Below are 26,282 nucleotides of genomic sequence, written 5' to 3' on the forward strand. Positions count from 1 at the left end.
GGTGCCCTATACACTGTGGACAGGATGGTCTCTCAGACGGTTCAGAAAGCAATGGTGGCCTCCAGCAATTCTCCACTTGGGTGTGACTTGAGTATTATACATGTGTGTTTACAAGCCAAAATATAAAATCCATAGGTGACTGTGTAAATTCAACATGGTCCAGCCATTTGCTGGAGTATTATTCAGCCTTACATAGGATTCAGATTCTGACCCTTGAACAGGAATGAGAATGGTAGCCATTCTCCTAAGTCAGACCTCCAGGCAGTGCAAAGACAAACTAACACTGTATGACACCACTGAGGGCTGCCGTGTCACCAATTATATAAAAACAGAAAGCAGGAAGGTCTATAGAGCTCCAGGGGTGACAGGGGGTTGGGAGGTTGGAGGGTAGGTGTGTAAGTGGGACTGAGCCTCAGAGGAATCAGACATGGCTGCAGAATATGCCTGTGGCTGCCTCCCATACCTGTGGGTCCTGCCTCCTCAGAAAGGCAAATACAGCAAAAGAAAGGACCAGAGGGGACAGGCTCTGACCTCCTGTAGACACACACAAATGACGTGACAGAATGTGCACACTGCTGCCTTGCTGCAGGAGCAGTTGAGCTTCCAGAAGGGTTGAAAGAGCCTGGAAGGGCTGAGCATGGCACTGAGTTCAAGGACATAGCTTTAGGTCCTGGGGAACCTATGGTGCCCAGGTCCCATCCTGCTGATACTGAGGGACACAGCTCACATACATGGTGATGGCTGGGCTGGGCTGGGGAATAGGTGTCCACTCTCACCTGCCTCAGCTTGAAGATGCGCTGGGTGAAGTAGGACTGCAACTACTTGTTGGATTCATTGATGCAAATCTGCTGGAAGCTATTCTGTTCAAAGTCCTCAAATCTGAGTATGGCCAAGACACCAATGGGCAAGCACTGTGAGACAAGGTTTGGTTATAGCCGGGGCCTCCTGGGAAGACCAGCCGTCCTGAGAGGAGTTGCAGCAGAGGGGGGTGTGTTTTCCTGACCTGTTTGGTACCCAGTGTTTTTTTGCCAAGGGTCCCTTTATTACTTCTTGATGGAACCAGGCCTGCACATATCCAGTAAGCATTGGGGTGGAACCTGGGCTTGGTGCCCACATGCTGGCATCGCTGAGGGTGAAGCCTAGCCTATCAAACTTCCAGACACCGAGTACAGATGCCTGGGTTCCTATAGAATGGCGGTTCTTACCCTTCCTAACACTGTGACTCTTTATTTCAGTTCCTCATGTCGTTGTCATCCCAACATAAACTTATTGGAGAGCTACTTCATGAGTGTAACTTTGTTACTGTGAGGAATTGTAGTGTAAATGTCTGGTGTGCAGGAGCTCTGATGTAGAACCCACAGATTGAGAGCAGCTGCCGTAGAGGATCAGAGTTCTCTGCCAGCCCTGGTGTTTGCAGAGATCCCGTGGGTTCCCAGTCTCCATGGCTTTTCCCAAGGACAGGGTTTATTATTGGCCTTCTCAGGGCCCGGAATCTCACAGTAACAGCCTCTCCCATGTCCTTCCTGTTGAGGAGAGCGTGGTTGGTCCTCAGCACAGTCCAGTCAAACAGGGCCCTGTATAGACACTTGGCCAGGGGTCTCCTGCAGTTATGGCCTCTGGACAGAGGGGTTTCTTACCTGGGTGGGGCAGCTGTGCCAGGTACAGACTGTGATGCTCAGAGTCAAGACCTCATTTTGTCTTATTTTCATAGACAAAGTTGCCCAGGCTGGCCTCGAACTTGCCGTGTAGCCAAGGATAATTAAACAACTGATCCTACTGCCTCTACCCACCATGGGCTGAGATTGCAGATGAGTGTCACCAGAGCTGGCTTGTCACAGCTGCTATACGGCTCTAAGTCAGGTGCCTCATGCGCAGGTGTGTTATGACTGTGCTATCCCCACCCCGCAACCAGGGTTTTCACCTTTCTCCTGCTGAAGTCTGCTTAATCCTACCCTGGACCCAGGACACAGCAGCTGTGGGAGACTCAAAGCCTGGGGCTTCAGCTCAGCATGGGTACACAGCATGGCATGCAGGATGTATGGTTGTGAAAAAGCCAAGGAACTGCTTCTCAGCTCACCCCCTGCAGGAGTGTCTAGTCCATCCTTCTCTCCATGGACACAGACATCTGCTTCCAACTGCCCGACATGTCTCTCTGGTTTTGACTTTCCTGGATGCCATGTCAATGCCACCACACAGAGTGCTGCCTCTACTGGGGACACTCACACAACCTCTCTGGGGGACATCTGAGCCAAGCAGGGATTGGGTGCACTGCAGAGAGGTCAAGTCATGTCGTGAAGTACCTTGTCCCACAAAGGCTCACTGTTCAGTGAGTTGACTGGAAAAGTAAGCTTATGCCCCTGGGCAGGGTCCCCATAGGGAGTGTCCCACACCCTGCTATCAGGTCTATTCCTGGTGCCATGCAAATTCAATTTGCAAGACCCAATGCTCTGGAAATGTCAAGAGCTAACGGAAATGTACCAGGAAGTGCACACCATAGCAAAGGGAGAGGATGGCACAGAGACCTATGCTATGGGTTAAGGGGCACAGAAAGGCCACCTCGAGCACAGGGGTCAGTCACCTCTTTCACAAACAAGGCAAAAGGTCAATGCTCTCAGCTCTGGGAGCCTAAAGGGCTCTGTGGCTCCTAAGCCCTGCAGCTGCAGCCAGAAGCAGCACTGAACAGGATGTAAATGCTGAGGATGGCGATGTCAATAAAACTTTATTTACAAAACCAAATTGGTGGTGGTGCTGGTGGTGGTGGTGGTGGTGGTGGTGGTGGTGGTGGTGGTTGCGGACTGGTTCATTTCAAAGCATGCTGGAGTGGCATGGCCACTGAGCATCGGGAAACACAGAAAGGAATGCGACCGGACGAAGGGCTCCCAACACACTAGACGTTGACCTTTGGCACTGGAACAGGGTCCCTGAAGGTAAGTCTGGACAGTCAGATAAGGTAAGTACATTTTATTACAAGGAAATGGGACAAGATAAATCTTCTTTTCATCTTGCTATGCTTAAGCATCTTTAAGAGTGCAGGGAATTCATGTCTATCAGTCTGGTTTAGAAAAGTGTTTAGAGACAGCAAGAGTACACTCTTTGGTTCCCTGACGAGGGTTCCAGGGATTCTGATATCTGGGTCAAAGTGAAAGTTAAGGTGAAAAAGGCTGTCAGGCAGGGCAAAAAGATTCCAATTTCTGGTCTCTTTGGGCTGTAATTTTTACTGTGTTCAAGGCCATGAATGCACACAGGGTAATAACGAACACAGAACAAGAAGCTAGAGCTTCATTAAGACAAAACGAAAGTAAAAGTTTTGCCCTCTGCACCACTGCCTGAAGCAGGTTTTTCTAAGTCGTTTCCTGAGGATGGCATGTTGACCATTAGATTCACACGATGATGATGACAAATTCACCTGCTTTTTCTTTTCCTATACTTAGGCTAGCATCGATTCAAGGTGTGGCCCAACCGACTTATTATAAAGGATGATACTGGTTGGTTGAAAAAGGTAGTAGCTTTCTATGAACCATGTATTAAGTTTTTATGTATATTAAAATTAACATTGGAAAGAACAATGGTAGGAGAGGAAGCTGGAGGACAACTGCTGCAAATGCTTGCTTTTGAAAATGCTAATGAAGAGTACAGGAGAGCATTATTACCTATAAAGGAGGCTGGGGATATTAATGCTTATATGAAAGCATGCAAGGGTATCTTTTCTGAAAATGGAAAGATGCATATTTGGCATGTATTGATCCAGATAGAGTTATTAAATTATGTTTAAATACTCTTGAATATCCTACAGGCACTTTCGCTCAGGATGAGTTGCCTTTAGAATGGGTTTATATTAAATAAAACTCTAACCAAACATTAACAAATTATGAGGAACAAATTTCTTTAATCATTCAGCAAGGCATACAAAGACCTGTTACTCTGTGGGGATATGATTGTGCTGCTATTGTTTTCCCATTAAGCAAAGATAAAGGGGAATATTTAATGCAGATGTCTGAGGTTTTTCAATTAGCCATGATTTCTTACACTGGAAATATTGAATTTCATCCTCCCCATAGTAAATTGTGGGATTGCTTTAAAAAACAAAAAAAAATTTTGATAAATACACTAATTTCTGTTGATCCATTACCATCAGCCTTTACTGTGTTTACAGACGGCTCTAAGACCAAGATGGCTTATTGGACCAAAGATTAATTTTGGGGACAAGAATCTTCTTTTGGGTCAGTACAACAAAATGAATTATTAGCGGTAATTAATGTATTCCAGGATTTTACTCATGATGTAAAAATATTATAGGTGAGTCCGCTTATGTTGTAGGAGTAGTACAGAATATTGAGACTGCTATTGTTTCTACATCTAAGCCTATATTAAATGTTATTCTCACATATTAAAGGCCTATTGTTATTATGAAACTCTAGAATATTCATTACACATACTAGATCACATTCAAATTTTCCAGAATCTTTAACACTTGGCAATCATATGGTAGATCAATTAGTGGCATTTGCTACCCTAGAAGAACACAGTCATAATCATGCCAATACAGGATATTTACATATTAAATATAAGCTTCCCTATTCTCAAGCCAAACAAATTATTGCTAATTGTCCTATGTGTCAGTCTTCACGTATAAAATGTATTCCATCTCAAATTAATCCCAGAAGGATGCAACTTAATACATCGTGTCAGATCGATATAACCCATATTTCTGAGTTTGGTCGCCTTTCACATATAGATGTAAGCATAGATAATTTTTCAAAATTTGTGTGGGCTACACCATTGCCAGGAGTACGCACTGCTCATGTTATACAGCATCTATTGGAAACGTCTGCTGTTATGGGACCGCCTTCTAAAATTAAAATTGATAATGGACCAACATATATTTCTTATCAATATAAACAATTTTGTCAACGATATCATATTGTACATATTACTGGTACAGAACACAATACACAAGGACAAGCTTTTGTTGAAAGAATTCACCATACCCTGAAATGACAAATTATAAAATTAAAAAGGGGGAAAAGAGATGGCCTTATTCAACCTGAATGGAGTTTGCAGACCAGTCCCAGAGCTATATTGGCACAAGCATTATACGTTATTAATTTTCTTAATTTACCACAAGGTGAAGTTATATCAATAGCCGATAGACACTTTGTTGAACTTCCCCCCAGAAGGCATGGAACAGACAGTATGGATAAAAATTGTCCGGGATGCTGAATGGCAGGAAGGGACATCATTGTATATAGGGGAGAGGGTTTTGTCTCATTACAGGATGGGAGACTATTCTGGTTACCCGGGAGATGGATCCAAGCACAGAATAATAAGAACTGCTCCCTACCCTCAAAGGAATCCAGTTAAACCAGCTACATTTTCTCCTGATGGATGTTCTCAGGAGATGAGGAGGTGTCCTCCATTACTGAGGCCCTGGCTTCTCTTAGTGTCCACAAACAACAATGGATAAGGATCTGTGCAGTGACAACCCTATTACCTGTGGGGTCAGGTGAAGCGATTAAGCACTGAAAGGAATAATTTTGTCCCCTTCAGGAAAGTCCTTTACTGCTGAGCACTTATTCTTAGCAATGTGTGTTTTACTCATGGTTTCTTCTGCTGCGGCCAATGCCAGTTATCGGGCTTATATTGCTTATCATGATGAAATCCTACTACTTTTGTGTTAGTAAATATATGGAAAATGACACAGAACATGATTGGAAGTGAATTCAAGCCTATATAGAAGGTAATGAAAGTGCTACAAAAGTAAGTAATGCCTTGAAATATGATGTGCGAATGTCTTTTGGTAAACAGCTAGAAGATACTACCCCTATGGAAATAGCTAAATTATTGGCTGATCAATTGACAGGATTAGATCCCAAGGCTTGGCTTCAAAGGATTTTCCATAGCATGGGAGGAGCTAGTTTTGCCATAATCTTATGTACATTATGTATTATGTTGCTTTATTTTTACATGAGGTCCTACAAGGACCTTTAGCTATGTTATGTAAAGTGTTACTTTAAAACAAAAGAAAAAAGAAGGAATTGTTAATACATAGAGATGCAGCTCCCAGGCAGGGTCAAGAAAGGCCTGGTGACAGATTCAAGTAGGGGCTGGAATGCCGCCCTGGAGAAGAAAATGTTTTTCTCACTTGGCCTTAAATTATGTTCTGCTGTGTCCCGTTTCTGTGGAAGTGGTTCTAATGCTCTCTTGGTAATGGTGAGTATATTTTGATTATAATTAGAGAGGTGATTTGTTATATGAATATTTTGAGAAGAAGCTTTTGTTTATTCATCTTTCTTTGTTTAATCTTCCCTCATTGTTCCTGGTATCCTGGGAATAATGATCTTATGGTATCTTGACACAATGAAAATTGTAGTAATGCATATTCTTAGCTTAATAAGGATTGATAAAGCTTGCAACTGCGTGTAGTTTCTTCTGCCTTTGCTCTGCACCCCCTGTCCTGGGGGTATGCGACCATACCCAGGGCCCCAACTCACTAGACATTGACAATGGGTCCACCCACAAAACACAGAAGCATCTACCTTAGTCAAAAATGGACATTTTATTGAATGCATACACTAACACTGATTGATCACATCAATAGCTAAGGTACTAGGGGCAGATCCGTGGCCCAAAATACATTCCTCTAAACCTATAAAGAAAGAAAGAAAGAAAGAAAGAAAGAAAGAAAGAAAGAAAGAAAGAAAGAAAGAAAGAAAGAAAGAAAGGAAGGAAGGAAGGAAGAAGAAAAAACACAAAAAACTTAAGCTTCTCATAGGAACTTCGCAGGAAGTGTTGTCTGTCGGTCAGTTCTGATTAGGCCATTTTAGATGAAACAGTGCATAGTGACCCTTAATGTGATGGGCCCTATATAAAGCTTTTTGCAATGTTGGAATTTTAACAAACCTCATCCAGAACATACAGCAGAGGCAAGGATGTGATCACCATGTCCTTGCTCTCTATCAGGTTATTTTTCTGTGTCCTTGATTGTCAGGCATAGACAGCAACAATCTGAAATAGCTGGTAGACATGGAACAAAGTGGCTAAAACTATAGTTGTGGGTTGCACACCTCAACTGTCAATGGCTAATGCTGTCCTCAGAGACCTCGGAGGCCCCTCTTGTAAGACTGTCTATTGGAAATGGAAGCACTGACTTCAAAGTGAACCGGGCCAGCCAGGGAGAGGGCAACATGGATACGTGAGACCCTGTCTAAAACCAGCACAAAAACCAACCCTTCATTCAAAGCATCATCTATTAATTCTTTATTATTTACCACTTTCTCCCTACCAGCCTTTCAGTCTGGAATGGTAGAAAAGGACTGGGAATGTTCCTTCTATTCTAAGGACCTTGATCTCTCTTTCCTTAGGTCCACATTAAGAACACATGCAAATGGGTATCACCATCTGAACAACTTAGTATCATCTACTCAGTATATCTAGCCTAACACTGTGCTATGACAATCTCAAGCTTCCTTGAGTTTCGCTGACCTAGCAAGAAGTATGAAGTACTGAGGCCAACCCCAGTGATCCTTTCAAGGGGTTAGAAGAAAGCCATGAGAGATGCTCCACTTCTTTGTCCTTAGATTAAATCACATTGTCACAATGTGGGTGGACTATTTAACCAGACATGTTTCTCCCAACCCCACCTTTCTGAGTTCAGATCATGGCAGAATTCATGCCCCACCAACCTAGATATTGAGTTTAGTGATATGTAATTATTATTTAAACCTATGTATTAAATTTTGTCATTTTGTTAATTTTTGTGGTTTTCACAGTCTTCTTTGATTAACTTTCCAAGTTTTATTAATTTATCCCCTGTGTTCTCTGGTATTTTGTCCTTCCCTTCAAACTAAAGTATTCCTTTTAGGATCCTCTACAGAGCTGTCTTACTGGTTACTCATATTTTGTTAAATTTATTTTTAGTGTGCATTAGTCAGCACAGTAGCTGTGCAGCTGCCTGCCCTCCATGGTACCAGATCTACTTTCCAAACAATAACGCTAACTCTTACAGGCTGTGTAGAATCTTGGCTGCTCTTTGTTCCCCTTGGACAGCACTCAGGACCAGGCTCTCCTCTCCCTTAACCATGGCTGCTGTCCTCTTCCTCTCTCCTCTCCATCACACACGTTCTTCCTTTATTCTCTGGTAGCTTCTTCCTCCTTCTTCCCTCCTCATGATCCTCTCTAGCAAAGCCCTCAGAAACTCACCTCCCCCATCTCTCTGCTGTGCAGCTGTTGGCTTTGGCTTCTTTATATTCACAGTTAACTGGGAGCAGGGTCAGTTATTTGGGGTTAACCAGTCTTGGTTTTACAAACTAGCAGCAGTGGTGGTGTGACATTCTCACCTAGGAGAGCCTATGCCTTTCTACCCCAGTTCCAACTCACCTCAGGCCCGGGCCTTCCCCCCATCCACTTCCCACGGAGCAGGGAGAGAAGCACCCACTAGAAATAAAAGGGAAGCCCTTGGTCCTGCCAAGAGTGAACCCCCAGTGAAAGGGATTGTTGGGGGGAGGGCGGTAATGGGAGGAGGATGAGGAGGGGAACACCCATAGAGAAGGGGAGGGGGGGTTAGGGGGATGTTTCCCTGGAAACCCAGAAAGGTAATAACAATTGAAATGTAAATAAGAAATACCCATTTAATAAAGATGGAGAAAAAAGAGAAAAGTGTCACACATTTAAAACAGAAGAATATGGACCCTAATTTTAAAGCACAGCTCTGTCAATTAACTATATCTTTAAGGAAGCTCAGAAAATCAGGCCAAACAATATTTTCTCGGTTTATGTATCTGTAATGTCACATAAATAATAATCTTCGTTTCTTGCTATTGTGGGGGGAATTAAATAGTTAATATGTAATCATGGAAATTTTCAAGTACCATCCATTTTTCTGTTCATTAAATCAATCTTCCTCATTTCATTGATCAAGTATGTATGTTTTCTTTTCATAATTACATGTATAATAAAACCAGCATAAAAACCTTCAGAATTGTATAAGCTTTCACTTTAACAAATTAAATTAGTTGTTCTTTGTATTTCTGCTGAACATTTAAATGTTCTTTATATGTCCCAATGCGAGTTTATTAGGTACCTATAAACTTTAAACTCTTTGCCTGAGAGCATGAGTACTATTTAATTATATAGTAACTACATTCAGGCTGTCTTTGTATTAGAACCAATTATAACAGACTCTAAGAAAAATTACTATTGCGTAAAAGTTTGAGTGTGTATGAGTGTGAGTGTCTGTGTGTGTGTGAGTGTGAGTGTCTGTGTGTGTGTGAGTGTGTGTGTGTGTGTGTGTGTGTGTGTGTGTGTGTGTGTGCAGCACATGACCAAATAACTTTCAGGAGCCATTTCTCTCCTTCTGTCATGTGGGTCCCAGGATGTAACCCAGATGTTTGACTTTGGCAATAAATAATATTACCAACTAAATAAATAAATAAACAAACAAAAAACAAGCCACCAATCAACTTTAAAAGTAAAGGCCAGAAGTTCACAGAATAGTAGCATTGGCCTTACCATATCCTTTCTTTGGGGATGGGAAAATTAATGTTCTGAAATCCATGACTTTCAGGAATTGTGATATTCATGGAAATTCAATTCCTTTGCAGATGCTTCAGTTGTTGTGGCCAATTGCTAGAAAGGTTAACTTAAGCTTGCAGGACCCCCACCATCCCTCCCCCCGCCTCCACAGAAAGCTCAAAAGACACTGCCCAGAACTTACTCCACATTCCTGAGAACCACTTTCTTTGTCCATCATTTCTTTGAGATGAAAGGTCAGACTCCTTCACCCTAGTCTCTCCACAATCGAAATCCCCCCTCCCAAAACACTTCTAAGACTGGAAAACATGTCTTAGGATGTATCTGCCAGACTCGGGCTGAGACAAACTAGGGCACTGGTTGTCACTACAACACTGGTGACATCACAGAGGATGCCAGAACTCTCTAGGAGACAATAGAGTGTCATAGAAGGGACAGCTGATGTCACGGGGAGCAGACTTTGCCTCCCTGCTAATGTTCTCCCTGTACTGAGCATAAGCTGAGGTGTCCTTTCCAGGAGACTTTCCCAGGGCAGAGCCACTGAGCATCTCCTGCTTCCAAAGCCAAATTTTCCTCAAGGCTTGATTATAAAAACCTTAGTAATTCCTATGCATCTAAATGAATGTTTCCTTCCAAATCCTGCCCAAAAATGTCTCATCCTAACTCAAATTATCCTCCTTCACCAATATTAGCCATTAAAAATTCCTGAGAAATAATACGAGTTTGAATATGCAGTCAAAATGTTCTCCTGTCTTATTATGTACAGGTTCTTGAAATCACATCAAGAAAGAGCCTGCATGGAAGGTTGCAATATGGGTGTGTGTTAGGGGAACACTCATGAAGCCTTGTGCTTAGCATTCAACGGTTGCCACAAAATTCCTTAGGAGGAAGACTTGAAATCATTACGGTGCTAGAAACAGTGTGGAGGCCAGTTGGCAGAGGAAAGTGAAACATTAGAGCCACCAGTGAAGGCTCCTGTTGGGCCCTACCTTGGTGTTTCCCTCCAGCCTCGCTGAGCCTTTCAGCCTGCTATAGCAAGAAATTGTTTACACCTTTGACAGCTGCTCTTAGCCCCTGATTTGGGGCTGGGATTTTCCATGGCACCCTTCCTCCCCACTGAGCTTTCCTGCTTCTTATTTTTAAGAAGCTGTTTATGCCCCTGATTGGGCTGGAACTTTCAACACACAGACTTGTCCTATTTTCCTGGTTGGGGATTTTCACCTGCCTTGTTGTTTTTCCACAGCTTTTGCCTCTGGTATATAAGGAGATCTCAGTAAAGCCTTGGTGGCACTGGCTAAAAAGGGGTGACCCGTGTACGTGTTTTCTTTCAACCCCACAAACCTACACCCAATATTCACACACTGTCGGCGCAGGCACTGACAATAGGTATCACAATAGAAACTAGTAACTAGATTTAACCAAACTATCACATTAATGATGTGTTTGGTGGTATTTTTTGCTCTCTTAGGACCTGGAAGAGGCTTGGGGTTTTCTAATCCTACTCATAATTTATTATCCTTCCCAACACGATGGGCTTTGTTCTGTTAATGCTAACAGCGCCATCCAATACCTAGGATATTTTCTACTGACATGTGTGACGTGAGACAAAACAGTCCCTGTCATCCCTCACCTGAATAAACTTCCTTAGAGGAGAGTGTAGTTGGAGGGTCCTTCTTTCCTCTCCAAGATCGAGAAACATTTCCAGTCTTCAGACAAGTGTGTCAGCCATTGTCCAGTGACTGTCTTGAGATGTCCACAATGTCAGCTGAGTGAGGGCAGGGCAGGGTAGGGCAGGGCAGGGCAGGGGATTGGGGGAGGGCAGGGCAGGACTGGGCAGTGGTTTGGGGCAGGGCAGGGGTTTGGGGCAGGGCACAGCAGGGCATTGGGGCAGAGCATTGGGGCGGGGCAGAGCATTGGGGCGGGGCAGGGCAGGGCATTGGGGCAGGGCATTGGGGCGGGGCAGGGCAGGGCAGGGCATTGGGGCGGGGCAGGGCATTGGGGCGGGGCGGGGCGGGGCGGGGCAGGGCAGGGGATTGGGACAGAGTCCATGAGATGTCAGTAGGCAACAGGCCAGCTGGGGCTAGTGTGGGTACAGGGCTTCTTGTGTGGGTGTGAGAGGAGGAAATTAGGAATGGTCAGATTCTGATGTACCATATAGGCGGGAAGGAGCTTAGACCATCTCAGTGCCATATAGGGACATTGTAGACCCTGATGGGCAGTGTGGGGATGGTAGGGTCCCATATAGTGCTCTCTGCAGGTGTCAGGAGAGCATACAGTGGCTCTGTCAGACTTATGACAATCAGGCAGGCACTGGTGTAAGTGAGAATCATGGGACAAGCCCTGTGTGCAGCCTGGTTTTGGGACATTCCCAGGTGCCCCATGGACTGCAAATTAAAGGCAAAGGACACAGGGAAGCCAGCAATTCCCATGCACAGGACATAAATACCTGTAGATCTTTCTAGAATTTCCATAGACTATCTGTCACTAGTCCTCATTATAGAAGGCACCAACATTCTGCCCTCTACTTCAACTTGGTGAGACAGCTATTCTAACTCCAGCAGAAAGGCCTCAGGGAAGACAGTAAGAAGTCGCAGGTGACACCTTTTACTATTGAAACAGGATCTTCCTATGGAGCCCAGAGTGGCCGTAGGGTCCTAATGCTCCTGCCTCACAGTGACTAGAATTCCAATCCACCCTCAAGAGCAGTTGATTCATCGCTAGATCAGACAAAGACATCTAAGGCCCCAGGGTGCTAGGATTACCAGGGTCCTAGTAAGTTTCTGCAGCCTAAATTACAACCTGAGTCGGTGCTGCTATTTGGGACACCGCCCGATGCCCAGTGACATCACACCTTGGAACTCTTTGTCAAGCATAAGCTGTTATGGGAATGAAGTGCTAACACAATAAAAACTGGACTGAATACTCCTAGGTCAAGAATCCCCTGTTGGAAATGCCTTGGACCGCAAATTTTTAAATTCTAGATCCTCCTGGCTTTTAGAAGATTTATAAATACAAAAAAAGAAAGATGGGCATAATAATTTAAGCCAGTGATCCCAGTCATGGGAAACTGAGTCAGGGTGATGGAAGACTGTAAGTTCCAGGGCAACCTGTGTTTCAAGAAAAAAAAAAAGGCATGGTGAAGATTCCACTCAAGTAGAAAACAAAAGGGTTTCACATGGGCCTTGCCATCCACTGGTCAGCACTCTCATCACCACAGCCACAGGCAGACACTGGGGAACATTTCCCACTGTCTCTCTTTGGGATGCAATCCACCCCATGATTCTATGTGAAGAATCCCCCAAAGGTTGCATCATGTGAGGGACCTAGAAAGTTCCAGGATTGGGAGAATTTAGGAGTTTATGATTAGGGATGATCTACAGCTGTGGCAAAGCCTTTTCCCAGCACATGGCAGCCCTAGGTTTGTCCCCAACAGTAAAAATAAAATCCCCCAAAATAATTCAAACAAAATGTCTTGAAGCCTGCGCACTGACCAGTCTCCTCAAAAGTGCGCAGGAACCTGGGTCCACATTTAGGACCCAGCACGGCCTCTGTGACCCGTGAGAAGGGATCTAATATGGGAATTAGTACAGTATGACTTATCCTTGTGGATACCTTTGGTGACAATAACCAACTGACCCCTGAAAACCCATCTACCTGGGGGGCTCAGCACTCATGTCACCCAAAAAGCCCAGATGTCAGCATGGGCAGGTGGTGAAGAAAGTTTGTCTCTCGTGAACATCAGTTGCTGCTCCTGATCTGACTCTATCCTCAGGAGACAATGTCACTCCAGAAAGTGTGGGTGTCAATGGCTCTTCCCAGGCCAAGGCTGGAATACTGCTTAAGTTCCACAATGCACAGCAGTGCTCACTCTAGAGCTAAATGTTCTACAGCTGAAAGGGGTGGGTGCTCTGCTGGCCACGCCCCTCCCCTGCAGTATTTAGTGCACTCAGAGTGGTGCTTCAGATGTGAGGGACTTCTTGAGGCTACTCCCATGGAGAATGGCAGATTCATCAGAACGGGGCACAGGGTGAGTTCAGAGCACAGCTGGGAGGAATTTAGGGATGCCAAGCCATGACTAAGACCAGATCCTGGGCTGACAGGCAGTTGAGCTGGAGAACTGGCATCCAAAGTGTGACTGCCTGAATTCCTCTTAGACCAAAAGCCCTGGATCTGAGCTACTTTGGTGCGTGCTCCTAAGTGGGGTCCCAGACACAGCTCAGAATTGGGGCTGTGCATGGACTTTGGTGCTGGCAGCAGGTGGCTTAGCCATAAAGTCCCGAGCTTTCCCATCTGTGCCCACTCAAACTCCTCTGTTTCATTTTAGGTGTGTTTGGTATAGTTTTGAGACAGGGTATCTTGTAGCAGCCCAACTCGCTTTGAGCAACACTGTAACATAAAAATAACCTTGAGTTCAAGATCCTCCAACCCCTCTGTCCCAAGTCCTGGAATTAAGACCTCCAGCTATGACCATTTTACTGTAGCATAGGATCCATCTGTATTAGAGTGAGCTTTGGAAATACTGGAGCTCCGACTGTTCCTTAGAATTCAGGTTTCCTTAATTCTTAGCAGGAGTTTTGTGATGATGCTGATGAGAGAGTCAGGAGTTACACTGGGAGAGGTAACAGTCCTGGCAGCCCTGAGTGCTCAGTGAAAGTCAAGACAGAAGCCTGCTGATTAGCACCTGAGTGAAAGTGGGAGGATTCAGAGTTCAAGAACAGACTCAGCTACATACCTAAGACCATATTGCAACATTTTTGTTTCATTTTTGGCTTGTTTTCTTTGAGACAAGGTGTTAATTTATAGCCCTGGCTTTCCTGGACCACACATTGCCTCTGCCTCCCAATCCATGGAATTAAAGGCATGTGCCAACATGCACTGCCACTAGATAATTTTTAATTAAACATGGTGGCACAATCCAGTAATCCCAGGGCTTAAGAGGCCGAGGCAGGCAGATATCTGGTTTCCTGACAAGTCTGATCTACAGAGAGCATGTCAGAATAGCCAGGGCCAAACAGAGAAACCCTGTCTCAAAAAATAAACAACAAAATGTATTTTTTAAAGAAAAGAAGAACGATTTATCAGAGAATTAGAGGCAGAGATTCAAAAGGTATTGGGCACTTCAGAGTGTAGCTTCTGAGATGAAACTGGACACCATGGGGTTAGGGAGGGAATTCTCATCTTGGACTGGTAGACAGAGGGTGGCTTCAGGGATGGAAGGCTCAGTCAGTCATTAGTCAGGATTCTCAATCAAGAGGATGTTGTAAGATCCAAAATGTGTGAACAGTGTTGTGCATGAGACCAGAAGGGCCCGCCTTCCAATACAAAACAGCTAATGAAGGGTAATCATAAGCATATGTCTGGAGGTCCACAAGAGGTTAATGTCCACCTTAGTGTGGATTATTCAGAACACAGGTGGAGAGAAATAGAAGAGCTGATGGTGGCTGAGGCAGGAGAGGAGTCAGGTGTGAATTTGAGCCAGTAAAGGAGCTTGTAGGTCGGGCAGAGCAATGAGAGGTCTAACAGCATAGCTGTTGAGATCCTTCAGATTAATTTGTCTTAAGAGCCTCATGCCATAGCCAAGGACAGGAGTAGATCTGACTATTGGGTGGCTGGGCTCACATAGCCCAACAGGTTTGGCCTTGCATCTGTGAGATTCCAAGTCTCTACCTTTACACACAGCCATGGAGAAGGTGTAGCAGTGAAGGTGCAGATGGCTTTGCAATGCTTGGCTTATGGTGTTGAGTACTTCATGCTCCACAGAGCTAGGGAATGTCCTAGAAGCCAGGGAGGCTGAGCCATGAGGAAGACAGGTCTCCAAGATTGAGAAATGATAACCAAAGTCACTAAGAACTTCCTGAATCACAGTGTCTGTTAACCATATATTTTATTTAGTTATTTTATGTGCCCGAGTGTTTCACCTAATAAATATTTGTGCACCATGTGGTATGTGTGGTGCCCGTGAAGTCCAGACTGATTCCCTAGAACTGCAATTACAGCCTAATAGGAGCCACCATGTGGGCACTGGGAACTGAACCTCGGTCTTCTGCTCTTGGCCACTAAATCAACCATCTCTTCAGCACCCCCCCATTGTATTGTCATTAAGATTTACCCATTTAGCCTTCAGTATTTGAATTAATACAGATATGACAAGAGTTATAGTTAACATGATGGTTCAGGCATAGACAGGCAGGTATCTCATTGTATACAAATATAAGTCCTTCCTTCCTTTCTTTCCTTCTTTCTTTCTTTCTTTCTTTCTTTCTTAATTTCTTAATTTCTTAATTTCTTAATTTCTTTCTTTGTTTTACTCTTGGAGACAGTGTTGTTTTTTGTGTAGCTGACCTGGAACTAGCTCTGTGTAGGAAGCTGGCCTATAATTCACAGAGCTCTGTCTGCCTCCGCCTCCCAAGTGTTAGGATCAAAGGTGTACACCACCACCACCACACATCATTCTGTTTTAAAGGAAAAATGTAGCCCTACATGGCAGCACCAGTTTAGTCCCAGTATAGACATTTTTCTAGAGTTCCTGAAGGGCTTGCTGCCTTCCCCTTTAGGCCTGGCTAACATGAGAGCTCCACACCTATGGGGTTTGCTTCATAAGAGTCTGGAGGATGAGGGTCACAGGCTGATGTAACTGTGTACAGCAAAGGATGCTTGGTGAAGGTCAAGTGGGTATCACAGCTCAGCAGGTAAAGGCTCTGCCACCCAGCCTCATGGCCTCAGTTTGATCATCTGGTGAAAGTAGAGAACTGAGTCCACATTGTGTCCTCTGCTCTCCATGTGCATATCATGGCACAGGAACACCACAAACTACATAAAATGTAAAATGCTGAAATGCTGAGAGAAGAGGCCTATGGTAGGCGCCTCCTACACCTGAGACTTCCAACGCCGAAAAGCAGGGGGTAGAGAGTGAGGATGCACAGTGCACACAGGTCAGGACAAGGCCATGTTACTGAAGCCTCCATGAGTGGTGAGCAGGCTCTGGGGCACCATGAGGGACATCAGGAGCTTCTGCACTTTGTAGAATTACAGGGTTCCATGTTGTCTCACATGCCCACGTTTTGCCCCCTACTGCAGGGAGAAGCCAACACTAGAAGCCTCCAGCTCCCAGCCCTGCTTTTGCCATGTAGGTTTATCCAGAAGAGGTTGGAAGTCCCTGGACCTGGAGTCTCAGGTGGTTGTGAGCCACCTGACCCGGGTGCTGGAGACTGAACTCAAGTCTTCTGCAAGAGCAGCAAAGACCTGTGCGCTGCCTGGCCCAGCCTGGGCTGTGAAATTGGATTTATTTTCATCTGAACAAGCCCAACAACAGTTTAGGTCCCTAGAAGCCACATGAACCTGGATGCAGTAGTGTCTGTCATCCAGTCCTTCCCACAGGGAGATAGGAGCCTAAAGTGGACAGTCTCTAGGATTAGGGGGAAGGGCTAGCCTAGCATACATAGCCATGGACGAGAGGTAGAAGGTGAGGACCTGTGCTCAGGTTGTCCCTGACCTTTACACAGGCACATGAGTACCTGCACTCCCAGAAACGCCATACAGACATACGTGAGTAAAGAAATAAAACAAACAACATTGAAAATACAATATACTGGGGGCTGGAGGGATGGCTCAGTGGTTAAGACCACTGACGGCTATCCCAGAGGATCTGAGTTCAATTCCCAAAAACCATGCTGTGTCTCAAAATCATTTCTAATCTCATCTACTACCTTCTACTGTCTGAAAACAGGGACAGTGTACTCATATGGATTAAATAAATAGTTTTTTTAAATCCTTTTCTAAAAAAAAAAAACCCTCTTCTGTGACACAGGAACATTGTGTGATTCCAGATGTCGCTAAGTCAGTAAAGTCCTATTGCTACATGGTCACCAGTTGGGTCAGCCTTGGTAGTAGAGTGGCACAGTTGAAAAGATGCTGGTCACAGTGACCAGGCAGCCTAGAAAGCTAACCATGTGCAGAGAAGGCTGTGCTGTGTCCTAGTCCTCTACCCCACACTGCCACCTCATCCCTACGAATAGAGCAAAAAGAACAGATGAGGAATGTTCCAGGATTCTTTCCTATTTGATTGCCTTACTAACCTAGCCCTGTGCTACATGTAACCTTGTCACATCCTCTGTCCCATCCCTAAGCCCTCATACCTGTCAGATAAGACAGGGATCTTGCTTTGGGGGGAAGCTCTGGTCTCTCTCTGTCCTAAGAGGCTCTGAGCCATCGCTGAAAGAGTCCTCTGAGGATTGAGGGAAGTCCATAGCCAGTGCTCTGACTTCCAGGAAGGTTCGAGGAAGGTGGTCCTCTTCTTGTGGTGCCTCTAGTAGGAGCAGCCCACACTTAGGCCCAGCTCCCACTATCAGGAAAGACAGGTGGCTCTGGTCTTTGCACAGCTCCAGCGGAATGAACAGTGCATCTCTCCTCTCTCTCTTGCAGGAAGTCTCAGCCTCTGGTGCAGGTGATGTTCCCAAGGCAAAGGAAAGGAAAGTGCAAAGTGAGGGTTCCCAGGATCCTTTTTAAAAAATGTCTGCATTGTCTTCATTAATGTTTCTGTTTAATTTTTTATTCCATGTGTATTGATCTCATTGTAGGGGTGTGCATGCCAAAGCATGAGTGTTGAAGGTAGAGGAAAAAGCCATGGGAGTCACTTTATCCTACCGTGCGGGGTCCCAGGCTCTGAACCAGGTCGTTGAGCTCGGCTACAAGGAGCTTTCAAACTGAATTTCCTGCTGGCTCTGATTTCAGGGAGAGCGTCTCATAGAGCCCAGACTGGCCAGTAAACTACTGATCCTCCTGCCTCAAGTATTGCCATCTAGTTCATGAAAGGTTGAGTTATTGACATGAGGAAGTGGGGATGGGCAGAGGTGCATGACTGAGGCTATCTCTGCTCAGTGGCATGCCTTTGGGGACTGATAGTTTTCATCACTGAGGTGTCATTTGACTGCACAGGTCCTCTGGAGAGATGGAGTCTCTTTTGCCAGGGCATCAGGCTCTCAAGAGAGGCCTTGAAGGTGGAGGTCTGGAGGCCAGGCCTGCATTCCTCTTCAGAAGCTGCATTGCCCACTCTGGACAGTGCTATAGCACAGGGTCACATATCCAGTTCCACCCTGAGAGCTGGTGATAAAGAATGTCCATCCTGGGACTAAACTCATGCTGCCATGTAGGGCTACATTCTTCCTTTAAAACAGAAGGATAAGCAGTGGTGGTGGCACATACCTTTGATCCTAACACTTTGGTGGCAGAGGCAGACAGATCTCTGTGAATTCTAGGCCAGCTTCCTCTACAGAGCCAGTTCCAGATCAGCTACACAAAAGAAACCCTGTCTCCAAGATTAAAACAGAGAAAGAGAAAGAAAGAAAGAAAGGAAGAAAGAAAGGAAGGAAGGAAGGAAGGAAGGAAGGAAGGGAGAGAGAGAGAGAGGGAGAGAGAGAGAGAGAGAGAGAGAGAAAGAAAGAAAGAAAGAAAGAAAGAAAGAAAGAAAGAAAGAAAGAAAGAAAGAAAGAAAAGAAAGAGAGAAAGAGAGAAAGAAAGAAAGATGTCACTGACACTGGGCGGCTGAAGGCTCTTGCTGCCTTCAGTTTGTTGTCCTATTAACCTGGTAGCTTCATTTCTTGAGAAGCTTGGGCGCATGAGGTGTAGAGGAACAAGGTCCAGCTGAGAGGAGGGATCTAGAGTGTTCCGTGGTTGGCAAACAGGCTCTGAGATCTGGCCTGTGCACTCAGGCCAGTGTGCCTGTTTGTCTTAGCTCCAGGCTCAAGAGGCTTGAATTGACCCAGGATCAGAATACCACAAGTGGCCTGTGTTTTCCGAGCTTTCTCATGGTTGCAAGCTCTGGGTAGACTCACGTGTGCTTTTCCATCATTCCCTGAGCTCTAGGTGACTCAGATGAATCATGGAGAGATCTCTAAACCTATGCCAGCACAGCAGTGGCATCATGGCAGTATCCTGTAGGGTTCCAGGACTGGATCTTTTTTTTTCCTTTCTCTGCTGATATAAGGAATAAGACATTGTATAAAACAGTGCCAATCCTTCCTAGAGTTGAAGCCCAGAACACACAAGACTCCCCCAGGGATGGGCCCATCCAAGAAGGTGTGGGATGTTTTGTGGCTTAGGTTGTTTCACGGTGAGTGAGAAGTGTCTAAGACACACACATGTAGCTGCTTGGGAGCTGGAGAGGCCATAGGACCCCCTAGATCTGATTCTGCAGATGACTGTGAACATCCATGTGCTGGGATCTGAACTCTGGTCCTCAATCACTGAGCCATCCCACTGGCCCCTGGCTGTCCCTTCCTAGAATGTTTCTGTATTTCCTCCTACTTGATGCCTTGATGCTGGCTCCTAGCCCAATGGCCTATATACAAGATGAATTCTATAAATGTCTTATAAACACTAAGTATCCTGTGAAGGGTACTAGTGCCCTGTTCATAGCAGGAATGCTGAGGAATCCAGTCTGCAACAAAGAGAAGGCTGGGTGCTTTTCCTGTCATTCAGCATGAAGGGCCAGTCATGTTTTCATTGTAGCGTCCTGGTTATGCTCTGGGTCTTCCTGGTGCAGCAGTCCTGTTCTGTGACAAATGATGTGTCTCCTGCAGGAGGAAGAGTGGTCGAGTCACAGTACCTGCAATATGACAAGAAAACTAAAAAGGTGATGACGTCCTTGACTCCAAGAGCCACTGGGAGTGGGTGAGGTGGAGGGCAAGTAGGGAGACAGTGGAATCCTGGAGGACACTGTTGGGGCCTTTACCAGGTGCCACTGTTACATCCCGGCTTGGACACAGGGATGAGTCTGGGTATCTAGCATCAGCATATATCAGTCTCCATGGTCTACGGCCCCTGCACCTCCTCACTGCTCCTCTGGCTTTGAAGACCTCAATTTTGCCAAGCCTTTTCTTCAGGACCATCCCCTGGATCATCCAGGTGGCTCCTAAGAGACAGGCACTGACAGCAGACATTTGGTATGGATCACAGGCGAAATTGTTATGGGGCTTTGTGCCATCCTACCCAGAATGCTGTGAAAGGCCCCACTTTGGTGGTGGTCACTTCTGGAATATCCTGTGTGATAGTTTCAGCTGTGAATAACAAGGCTAGCAGTTTCTACTGCTGCCCAAACAGGCCTCCAGCACCCTGAAAGCTGCAGTGCTCACCTAGAAGGAAGCACATTCAGGACAGGGAGTGCCCTGAGGAGCTCAGTCAGCTTCCTGGTCATCCCTGCAGGGACACCTCACCCCTGCAGTGTGGTCATCCCCACAGTGACACCCCACCCCTGCAGTGTGTGGTCATCCCTGCAGTGACACCTCACCCCTGCAGTGTGTGGTCATCCCTGCAGTGACACCTCACCCCTGCAGTGTGTGGTCATCCCTGCAGTGACACCTCACCCCTGCAGTGTGTGGTCATCCCTGCAGTGATACCTCACCCCTGCACTGTGTGGTCATCCCCACAGTATTGCCTTACCCCTGCAATGTGTGGTCATTATCCCCTGCAGTGTGTGGTCATCCCTGCAGTGACGCCTCACCCCTGTAGTGTGTGGTCACCCCTGCAGTGATACCTCACCCCTGCAATGTGTGGTCATCCACCCCTGCAGTGTGTTGTCATCCCTGCAGTGATGCCTCACCCCTGCAGTGTGTGGTCATCCGTGCAGTGATGCCTCACCCCTGCAGTGTGTGGTCATCCCCACAGTATTGCCTCACCCCTGCTGTGTGTGGTCATCCCTGCAGTGACACCTCACCCCTGCAGTGTGTGGTCATCCCTGCAGTGACACCTCACCCCTGCAGTGTGTGGTCATCCCCGCAGTGACACCTCACCCCTGCAGTGTGTGGTCACCACTGCAGTGATACCTCACCCCTGCAATGTGTGGTCATCCACCCCTGCAGTGTGTTGTCATCCCTGCAGTGATGCCTCACCCCTGCAATGTGTGGTCATCCCTGCAGTGACACCTCACCCCTGCAGTGTGTGGTCATCCCCGCAGTGACACCTCACCCCTGCAGTGTGTGGTCACCCCTGCAGTGATACCTCACCCCTGCAATGTGTGGTCATCCACCCCTGCAGTGTGTGGTCATCCCTGCAGTGACGCCTCACCCCTGCAGTGTGTTGTCATCCCTGCAGTGATGCCTCACCCCTGCAGTGTGTGGTCATCCCTGCAGTGACACCTCACCCCTGCAGTGTGTGGTCATCCCTGCAGTGATGCCTCACCCCTGCAATGTGTGGTCATCCACCCCTGCAGTGTGTAGTCATCCCTGCAGTGACACCTCACCCCTGTAGTGTGTGGTCATCCCTGCAGTGACACCTCACCCCTGCAGTGCAGGCGTTTGTTCCTGTGGCCTTCAGGTTCCAGATTATCTGTTAAACTCAGTTTATAATCAGAATGTTTTATTTTCAGCCTCTGCCTGGACTGTACCCCAAGAAGAGTAGCGGGGTCCAAGGGTTTCTGGGGCATCACTTGGTGACCAAGCCTTAATGAAGAGATTCCCACATCACCCTGCAGGCAGATTCCCATAGTCATCCCTAGTCCATTTAAGCTGCTGCTGAAGATGCCACAGCGACCCCGTGTGTTCAGAGGTGATGTTTTCGTTCAGGAACCTGATGCTGAGTCTTCTCCTAACCCAGCAAGCGGTCCCTGCATCAGGCTGGAGTTTTGAGTTTCTGAGTTGTCCTGATAACACCTGCTGTGTTCTCCTGGGGCAGAATGGATCTCAGAAGGTCTGGGCCAGTCTCACTGGTTGAGGATTCTTGCAAGGCCTCATCTCCAATTCCTGAGGGAAGGTGTAGGTTAGGAGAATGCCTGGATTTGAAATTCAGTGTTTTCAGACTTCAGGATTGGATGAGGGGTACTCAGCATGTTCATGTGTCCATGTCTCTGTATGCATGCACATGCAGGCCAGGGATGGACACCAGCAACCTTCCTCAGTCACCCTACGCCTCTCACACAAACAAGCTCTCACACAGAAGCTGTGGCTCACAGATGAGGCTGGTCAGGCTTAGAGTCCCAGAGATTCTTCTGCTGTGCTTCAAAACTTTGAATATGTGTGTGTGTGTGTGTGTGTGTGTGTGTGTGTGTGTGTGTGTGTGTGTGTGAGAGAGAGAGAGAGAGATAGAGAGAGAGAGAGAGAGAGAGAGAGAGAGAGAGAGAGATTCTACCAGCTTGTACAACCATGCATGCACATATGGATGCCAGAGGGAAATATCCGGTGTCTTCCTTTTCGAACAGGGTCCTAATCAACTATCAGGTCTCTATATCTTAATATGTAGCAGGGGTCCCAGCGTGAGCATAGCCAGGGAATACACATGCTTGGCTGTCAGGCAGGCAAGAGGCAGAGATCTTGTTCTATTCTTCATGGTTAATGCTCTCAGTGCCCTTGAGGGCCTGGCTGACACCTGCCTGGAGACTGCTGGATCTGATGCTGGCCTAGACAGCCAGGGCTATTGATGATGGATGCCCAAAGTGGCCCTCATTCTTGGCAAACTTCTCTCTTCTAGTCTGAATGTGCTTGGGTGTTTAATGCAAGGACTGGGTTTTAGTTTTCCTCTTCCATCCTGCTGCCTCCTTGTTTTCTCCAGCGGGTCACCTGCCCTAGTGAGGAAAGAGAAGTGTGTGAACCACAGCACCACCCTCCCATGCTTCTGCTTGCTGGTCTGTGGTATCTGTTGATGGAGACCCGTTCCTGTGGCGGTCCCGTTGCTGTTTGTGAGTTTTGAGGATTTACGTCAGTGTAGTAATGTGCACAGTCATCCTGGGAAACCCCACAGGAAGTTGGTCCCCAGGTTTCAGCACACAGAAGCACAGGCCAGAAGAGATGCCCAGGTGTTGAAGGAGGTCCAGTAGATGTGCTGTTAGTTTCCTGTGTCTGATGTATGATTGTCCTTTGCTTAATAAAATGTATACACAAAACTCTTTAAGTGTCCCACTGACCTCTGAGAAAGAACATCAATGGGAAGATGGCTTTGAACTCTTAACTCCCTGTTCCTGTCCTCATAACAGGTTTCTGTAGCAGCCAAAGGAGAGAAGCCACCTGAGGGAAGGAAGTCCAAGACAGTGCCTAGGAGCAGAAGTAGGGTCTGGCTGTAGAGGGGACAAGTGGCTGGGTATAGGGACTCTAGGATCAGAAAAGAGGCTGTCTGGCATCTCCCAGAGCAGTGAACACAGCCACGCATAGTCATGCTCAAAGGCCAGTCTGATCCACACAGTCCCTCACTTCCCAGGTGATTATAGATTGTGTCAGGTAGCAGTTGAAAACTGGCCATCAGGGCATGATTCAAGTGTTTATTAAGGTATCATGGCATCAAGGGTTTATGAGGGAATAGCCATATGTACACAGAACGACTTGCAGATCCAGAGAGCAGGGAGGGAATAGTCAGGAGCTCCTGCTTGCTGCTGCCTTAGGGGTTCTACAGAAATCCCAGTGGCACTTGGGAAGTGGAGGCAATATCAATTAGGGATTGTGGCCACATGGGGAGATTGAGACCAGCCATGTGCTGTGGCATCAGAACACTGACCAGCGATGACAAAATGGAACATAAAACACTGGTTGCTCAGCTTTGATACTGCTGACTGCTGACGTGGCCAGGGGCCATCCAGTTCACCAAAGGCTCAGCCAACAGTTGTCTCTCCACTCACCAAAAGTCAAAGAGTGGCCCAGCTCCACAACCAAATGTGTGCCCACATTGCAATGGCTCCGGTACTGTTTCACCTCAGCTGCGGAGATCTCAGGATCCATGAGTGTCCAGCACGCACACACCCGAAAGAGACAGTCTTAGGGGTCGTAGGCAGCACTGAGGGTGGTGAGCCTCTGCCTCACGGCTCAATGGCCCTGACCTTAGCATTGTTTGGGCACAAGAGAGCAAAGTGATGGGGACAGACAACCTGCAGTCTACCATGCTGGAAGGGCATGACTAACACTGATTGACCACATCCATGTGACTACTGAAGCTTTTCCTGCTCTCTGTAGTGGTGACCTTACAGAAACCATGCACACCCGGTTTAGACTGTATTAAAGTAGCCGCCATTTCAGGGTTCCCTGCAAGGTACCATGGAACAGTAGGAGCATGAGTCTGCATGTATCTCGACAGTTTTCACTAGGGACTACACACACACACACACACACACACACACACACACACATAAACACACACATACACACACACACTTTACTGACATAGTGCACATTCTTTGCACACAGAAGAAAGTGAGTAGTAATGAAAACACACCAATCATGGAATTGATGGAGGGAGTTGTGGGGAAGCTGGGGTTTAGAGTTACTTAAAGGCCCTATGCAGGCTCTCCTTCTGTTGGAGGAGAAACTTCAAGTGCAATGTGGTTCTTTATTTACTTTCTCTAAAGCACAGAGGGTTAGGGTGGATCACAGGGCTTTGAGCATGTTCGGCAAGTACAGTCACACTGAATTAAATCCTAGGGCTGGAACCTATTAATCTTCTACAAAATTACAGAGCAGCCTGGATGAAGACTCTCAGCTGACAATGTGGACATCTCAAGACAGGCACTGGACAATGGCTGACAGACTTGTATGAAGACTGGAAATGTTTTGCTATCTCAGAGGAAAAGAAGGCCCCTCCGACTACACTGTACTCTAAGGACAGTTTATTCAGGTAAGGGATGACATGAACTATTGTCTCATGTCACAGATGTCAGCACAAAATATCCTAGGTATTGTATGCCAATGGTAGCATTAACAGAACAAATCACACAGTGTTGTGAAGATATAGAATATGACTATATGTAGCAAGAACCAGGCCTCTTCTAGTTTCTAAGATCATACCTGAGAACCTCAAATATAGTAATAATGTGATAATGTGGTATAAGTCTAGTTACAACTAGTTTCTATTGTGACACAGATGACTCTTTTTGTGTCATGTTCAGCTTATAATGAATGACTAGACCTAAGCATGAGAATAACCAAATACTACATTGCTTCTCTAGCTGCTGAGCTTTTAAAAGCCCTGGTGTGACAGCAAGCTTTTGTGGACATCTGGATTATTCCTTCTGTACTTTAACTCTCTAAGTCAACCCCACTCTGAGTAAGTCAGTTCCATTTCATAAGTTGGAAATCAGTCAACTGGAAAAAAAATACTTTCTCAATACAAACACAGATTGGCCATGGAAAAAGGGCAGCTTGAACTGTCCCACCTAGGTCCTGGGCTTGCACAGGCCTGCTCTCCAAAAGAAACGTGTGTTCACAGCTGCAGGCTGCATTCACTATGGATGCTCTTGAGGTTCCTCCCTAAACTGCTTAGATTAAGATAATTTTGTTGCCGTCTATCAAAAGAATTCATTATGCCAAACTGGCCTTTCTTCTGAACCTTCTGTTCTGTGGGCAGGGCAAAATCTCCAGCAACCCTCACAGCAATGTGGGCTGCCGATCTGGGACTCAGAATTATACCAGTGCAAACCAAGAACAGGGCAACTGGAAGAGACCTCATTGGGTTGTAGGAACCTTCTGTTCTGAGTCACTTCTCAGAAGGGGCGCTTTGCTCTAACTCCTCCATGAGACCCAACCAGTACTGGTGCCTGAGGATCCTTAGGTGTGGCAGCTCTGAGCTGGGAGGGGGAGCTGGCACACTGACACTGAGAAGTCTGTTTTCACAACTGATCTGGATCTGAGGAGCAGGTGCTTTTAAAGAAGCATGTGAGAGTACCTCCTGCAGGAGAGCTCACTCTGCAGGGAAAGTCACACAGGACAGCGAAAAGTGGCTTCCCAACTTCCACAGGTCCTGTGACCCCAGGGAGGGCACCAGATGGTCCAAGAGTTTGAGAAAAG

At 46.3% G+C, this 26,282-nt stretch overlaps 1 protein-coding gene and 1 long non-coding RNA gene across 2 annotated transcripts in view; both read right to left on the reverse strand.

The window, feature by feature from the left end:
* The window catches only part of LOC134483215 (uncharacterized), a 42,459-nt gene that overhangs the window by 8,835 nt on the left and 7,342 nt on the right, over positions 1–26,282 (reverse strand). The gene's annotated exons all lie outside the window — the stretch shown is intronic.
* LOC134483216 (uncharacterized) lies at positions 2,701–9,895 on the reverse strand. Its single transcript, XR_010060081.1, has 2 exons — positions 9,713–9,895; positions 2,701–2,933 (listed from the first exon to the last, which is right to left on the reverse strand). It is a non-coding gene; the product is annotated as an uncharacterized LOC134483216 (long non-coding RNA).

This window comes from Rattus norvegicus, chromosome 19 (genome assembly GCF_036323735.1).
Source record: "Rattus norvegicus strain BN/NHsdMcwi chromosome 19, GRCr8, whole genome shotgun sequence".
NCBI lineage: Eukaryota > Metazoa > Chordata > Mammalia > Rodentia > Muridae > Rattus > Rattus norvegicus.